The following is a 6549-nucleotide window of genomic DNA, read 5'->3' on the forward strand; positions in this document are numbered from 1 at the left end:
CCGCTGATCTTTGTGCATGCCTCTTGTGTTATTGATATATTGTCTTAAGATTCCATAGAGTCACATTGTCACATTTACTGTTCATTGTTCTTCAAATTGCAAACTTTGTGGCAACATAATAAGCTCCACAGGGGATTCTAGCAATATCACCTTTAGATTGTCATTCACAAGATACCGCAGTCAATACTTCATTTATATTTCTATGAAGTAGCGTTCGAACAAATGTAAATGTTTGGTGTGTTTCATTGATCATAAGAACCGAGCCGATCAATGAGTGCAGTTTATTTACTCTGCAAGCAGTGGATTGCACTAAAACCAGTGAAGCCACAGCCTATAGATTATTGTGTGTATATGCATGATATCATATTGTCTCTGTGAAAATAGTAATTTATTAAAGACCAGATGGGCGGAAAAGTTTACGATTTCATCCAACAATATGTTGTGACAGGAATGTTCGGGCCTGGGGTAAATAGCTCAGTCAAATGTGAGAAAGGACACTTTAAAGTGTAAATTAAAGCATCGGCACGTATTTCTCTCATGAGTGTCTCTCTATCTTTCTTTTTTCCTCTCAAAACATTCCCTCCACTGGTGATAGTGGTCAATATTTCAGTTAACTGGCTAATAATGTATTTCTAAACCATCCTGCTAATCTATCAAGAACTCTGATCCAAACAGAAAGCCACTGTAACAAGTCTGGGTCTCCTAGATCGACTGTCAGGATGCTAAAAAGACCATCACCTCCAGCTATGGTCTAATTTAGTTTTCTCCATCCATGCCCAGTGGTGCATGTCCCAATGCCACATCTACTGCAACGTGCATGGCACACATGATGACATCATCGTCCCGGGGCAAACAGCCAATGAGAACCCACGGGGGGGGGGGGAGTCGATCTCGGGTCATCGCAATAGCGCTGGCCAATCGGCACAAGCCGATAGGCCCGTAACCATGGCGATTAACCTGGGTTCAAATATGTGTATGTGTGGCAGATGCCCCCTGTGTTGGTTCCTTATGCACTTGTGTGCATAGACGGGCCCGCTGCAGTAATCCTTCACTGTGGGTGGGCATGTGCATGAAGGGGCACAGAGTTGTTGTCACTGGACACTGAGGTGAACGCACATACAATAACGAGCTGTTGTCCTAGTTTGCTAACATATGGCTTATGCATTCATAATGTGATCCGTACATGTATTAGACATGCTTCTTTTCCAGCTTCTTTTTTGTCCCTCACTTTTTTTTCTCTGAGCCCTTGTTACTCAGCTATGGTAATTACAGTCGTTTGCTCTCCTCTGCATTGTTCTCGGAGAGGATGGATGAGGAGACGTGTAGGTGGTGAGGGGAAGGGGAGGCAAGGACAGCGAGCAAACAGCACTGGTGAGTAGGAGAAGTACAATGGACTGTGAGTCAGAGGAAGAAGAGGAGAGAGGGAAGAGAGAAATAAATGCTGAGAAAAGGTCAATGTGGAGGGCTTTTAAAAGTAAAATAAAATGTCAGAAGACGAGAAAAGCTCAGGGATGTTGTGCTCGTACATACTATCTCTCTGTTTCATGGCTTTAATGGTAATATCTGGCGAGACTCCAGCAGGTGACTCACGATGAACAGCGGAGAGAGAGAGAGGGGGCGCTACTCAACCGACGCTCAACATGAAAATGTATTAAACGACATACAGCAATACATTTCTCCTCCTAGAATACATTTATTTGTATTTGTATTCATTTGTCCCTCCTGCTTCCCAAATCACAGATATTTGTTTTGCCACACCATCATCTTGACGAGGAATCATGTGACCCCTGCATTCTCCACTCCCAGGACGACACACAGCGGTGTTATTCCCAAGGTTTGTGACTGAATTATATGCTACACTGCTTTGCACAGCCTGCAGGAAAACACACACCACAGTCATCCAAGCTGTTCATACACACAGCTGACCACAATACATGCAGATCAGATGGTGTCACACATCTGCCTTTAGCGAGAGCTTTACTCATGTATTTGCATTAATTGGTTTGATTAATCATTGTTACGCATTCTGTAGGAGGGATAAGTCTTTAGAAATGTAAATATATCAATTGTAGTTTTCTAGATATCCAACTCTGATATTTCTGCCTCCACAACCATACAATAGAGATGAATGGGATTTAATTTGTGGTCACAGGATAGTACAATTACACCTACAAACCTCCGAAACAGTGTCCCTGTTACTCAGTGACCCTTGACCCATTTTTTTACCCAAAGAAATGGCCCCTATAAAAACGTGTGTGTTTGTTTCCAATCCTGCGAGGATGTAATTCCATCCATTCTCTTTGTACTGCGGCAGAAGCAGAAATACCAGAAACAAATAAACCAAAAATCTCGCAGAAAACCAGAGATCATATTGTTTTAGTTTGTTTGTTTTTGCAATTTGGGTGAAATGCCTCTTAAACAAGTGAAAAAACGGAGACAAATGCATAACACGCACATTATAGTTTATATATATATAAATTAAATCAGAGGACTGTGTACAAGGAACATAAAGAAGCAAGTTCACTTTCTTTGAAAACAAGTAGTCTATCTTAACCTCAAGTAGGGTCAATAGATCATGTATCGAAAATACAATTTCAAAACTTAACACTCGATGTCTTTTCAGTGGAGTCTGACACAATTCAAATATTGCACACAAAACACTTTAAGATAAATCCTGCAGGTTGAGCAGCTATAAGGAAAAGTGTCACTTCCTGTAACATACACTACATTTAGGCTGTAAGCCCTTTTACCTTATTTACCATATTTTGGAGCATTGGCCTATTTTTTCTTTCAAAAAGAATCTGGATCTGAATCTGCTGCAATATTTAAGAAGTACACAATGAACTCAGTATTCTCTGCAGGATGAACTTAATGAACTTAGTGAGCGTTATCATTGGCGCAGAGCTGCCTTAGAGAGCAAACCTGCAGGGAACGCTGGACTATTGAGAGAGGGTCAGAAGGGAAGCTAGTTTAGACAGATAAATAATAATAATTTATATATACATTTATACATGTTTATACAAGTATAAAGCGGCGATGACTCATTTGAAGATAAACTTGATCACTTACATAGAATAGATGCCTTTGTATAAGACAAAAAAAGAGAAGAAGAGAAACCTATTGTTTCTCTTCTTCTCTTTTTTTGTCTTTTCCTCATAAACATAACTCCACCAGAAAAACTGGTTTATCCGCCCTGACCACTGAGGTTTAACTTCCCCTTTCCTAGCAGTTTAAACAAACATTTCTTTAAATAAAAATGCAATCCACGTCGGTGAAATTGATGCGATGAAAGTCCTTATATCACCATGCTACACAAACAACACTACCTCAGTTACATACATGATTCAAAAGACATTTACAGTTTTCAGTTCAATTAAAATGTTATCTTTCTATTTGTTGTTGACGGTCTGCAAACACCTCCACAGTCTTCCACTTCATTTTCACAGCAATAAGAACCAGAATCAGAATTCCCACATGAGATGGATGGTTTTTTGAGGATCCTTTCTGTTGTATTGATCATATTAGTGTTGCTTTTCCTGCCATGCTGTCTTGTCTCTTTCACTACTTTCAATGTAACTTCGCCGCTCCAAATTGTCTTGAAGCCGACTTTGTTCAGACAAGCAAAAGCCCACACAGACAGACAAAGCAACTGCTCCTGCCTTATCAGTCTTCGGTGTGTGGAAGAATAAGACAGCTATCTCGAGAAGCTGAAGGTGTAATCTCCGTCTGTAAGAACAAAGCATGCCTGCTCTGTAGCTTCTTTAAATGGTCGATTGGAGAAGATACCAATGCTTGCTCCTTAGATTCTCTACCATTCTCGCCCCATTGCCCCACTTCACTGATCCACAAACAGCAAGTTAGTTAGTTTGCTCCCTGACAAAGAGTCCTGGTCAGAACAGTGTGGAAATTTACCGTCTCACTCAAGAAGTTTTCATCAGGGCGGATGTCCTCGGGCTCAGGGGACTTGCTTTTGGGCTTTCCATTCTGAGGTGAGTGTCATGTCCGATGGCGGAGGAACCAAAACAACATAAGGAAACATATAGCTCTTTCAAACAATACACCAGGAGAAGCAGCTGCACTTCCTCTATAGCACATAATGAGGACTGTCACACCACATGGGTCTGTGATGAATGCTAGGTGGTAATGCATTATGATAATTATGCTAAATAATATTATTTTTATTTGTACTGATTAAAGCAGCAAGGTTAATGTTTCTGTGGATTTATGGGGGAGTAATTCAGCAATGTTGCATGCAGAAGTGATACACATCAAGAAGGTAGAAGAATGTTTATAAGTTGTTGTATTCCTTTATATACAGAATGAAACACTGATGATACACATTAAACAGTATGTTCTTGACCTGTTTAGCTAATGAATGTTTCCCTCGCCTCTACATCTTGGGGGAACAAATGCTGTTATCTGATTGCAAGAACAAGCTGTGTAAAGATGTGTGTGATGTCTTTCTCGCTCTTATTGTGTCTGTATACTTCTAATGTAGGTGACAGTTGACTAATCCTGTGCTTTGACGGCCTTTACACAGCTTATCTCTTCAACACTGCTTGATGTTTACCTAAAGATGACACTATTGATTCACAAATGTTTATGGGAAATGAGAATAAATGTTACGGTATGTCACTGCAATGCAATCAGAGAGCAAAACCAACCATTTATAAATTATTTGCACTTAAATGAAACATGTAACCTGCTTTGTAGAATGATATTCGACCCCTCGTTGTAGTAAACATGACAGTGGCGCCTTCTAGTGGTCAAATAGATGACATACTGGTGCACAAGAGCCACATGGTTGGGCTCCATCCATACAACATAATAATAGTCAGCCCGATCAGTTATTTAAAGTTATTTATGCTACTTTCTATCTGTGTCTTTATGTTTTTGAAAAGGAACAAATGGTTATTGCATGTGTGGATTTAATGACAACATAGTTTTGTCACACAACATTTTGCAATCTCCACTTTTCAGTGATGCATGAATTAACCAGTCTCAAGTTGCACAACAGGGATTTGTTTTTTATTGGAGCGGGAATAAAACAACTATACATCCTTCCAGACCATCATCATTTATTTTGTTGAAGCACCTGCCATTGTCACTGCAAATCAAAAAGACAAAAGGCATATTGTATGGAGCCTGAGAGGAGGTTAAAGTAACATGCAGGGTGTGTTATTGTTAAATTATGAGTAGACAAACCACAAATCTGTATTGGAATATTTTGGGAATACCAGTGCACTCACAAGTTGGCTACTTTTGGGACATTTTTGTGAAATCGTCAAATACATATATATTTATGACCGCGTGCCTGTTGCAATTACGCCACGAAACACAAGATGGCGCACAACAGCAACGATCTAAATGTGAATGCCGATGTGCAGGTGGATTAAAATCTTTTTTTAAATCTTTTTTCTGAACCTACCTGGACAGGGTAGCTCTATATAGACTTCCTGGTGGAGCTACAGCAGTATACGATAATATTAAAACGCGTATTGTTCCGCTTAAACATAATAAGTAATGCTTTTTGAATTTATTTATTTTTAATCGTAAATAAATGATTGTGAATTTAATAAAATATCATAGAATATATATTACATGATCAATATGAACTAAAGGCTACAGGAAAATAACTAAACAAAGAACAACATTGTACTTTTTTAGTTTGATATTAGGGATTTATGCATTTATAGCAATTCAATTAAACTAAAATAACATAATAATTGTGGAAGGACTTCGATAATCATGTCGTCTCATTGTGAAGCTTTATTAAAATAAGTGGACGTCCAATCCAACATAACCACGCCCATCGGAGATGAGTGAATTTGGGAGTTCTGCTCCTGTCTCGCTTCTGTTCAGCTCCCCTCCCTCTTCCTCCTCTTCCTCCTCCTCCTCCTAGAAACGGTGCAGCTGAGAGAGAGCAGCGCTTCAGACGCGCTCACGAGTTTCCAGTCGACCACTCATAACTCACAGTGACTTTGCGAGCTCCAACTTTGGTTTCACAAACTTCATTTGGTGTCCATACCATGCTGGATTAAACCCACTGACCGGTGTTATTTGGCCAGAGAAGGTTCGTTTTACGACGGCGCACGCAGGTACAATGCCCGGGTCCTGCAGCAGAGCCACTGGTTAGAGGTGAGTGGAACCAGCACCTCGGACAACCTATCGATGATTGGGAAAGTAGAGTCTTCCACACCTGAATCTCCCTGCTGTGCAGCACATAACGGCAGCATGCATGTTTATGTAGATATGTTTATTCACACGTACAGAAATGTGAGTGTTTGGAGTTTAATAAGGGGTAAAAGAGATTCAAAAATAATAATTATAATAATAACAATACTCTCTAAACTCCCTGTTGTCGCGGACAATTGTTTCCCTTTTGGGATATTACAGTGATTGCTCACAGATAACAGCATCCTGTCTGCTTTGTGCCTGTAATAAGGGCATTCCACCCAGTGAACATATACAAAAGGATGTGCAGCTGTCTTCACTGGCTTGGCTTCTGTTTCGCGCTGTTCAAAAACTTCTTCACTCATGTGTTGAAGT

This window comes from Taurulus bubalis (assembly GCF_910589615.1).
Source record: "Taurulus bubalis genome assembly, chromosome: 10".
Classification (NCBI taxonomy): domain Eukaryota; kingdom Metazoa; phylum Chordata; class Actinopteri; order Perciformes; family Cottidae; genus Taurulus; species Taurulus bubalis.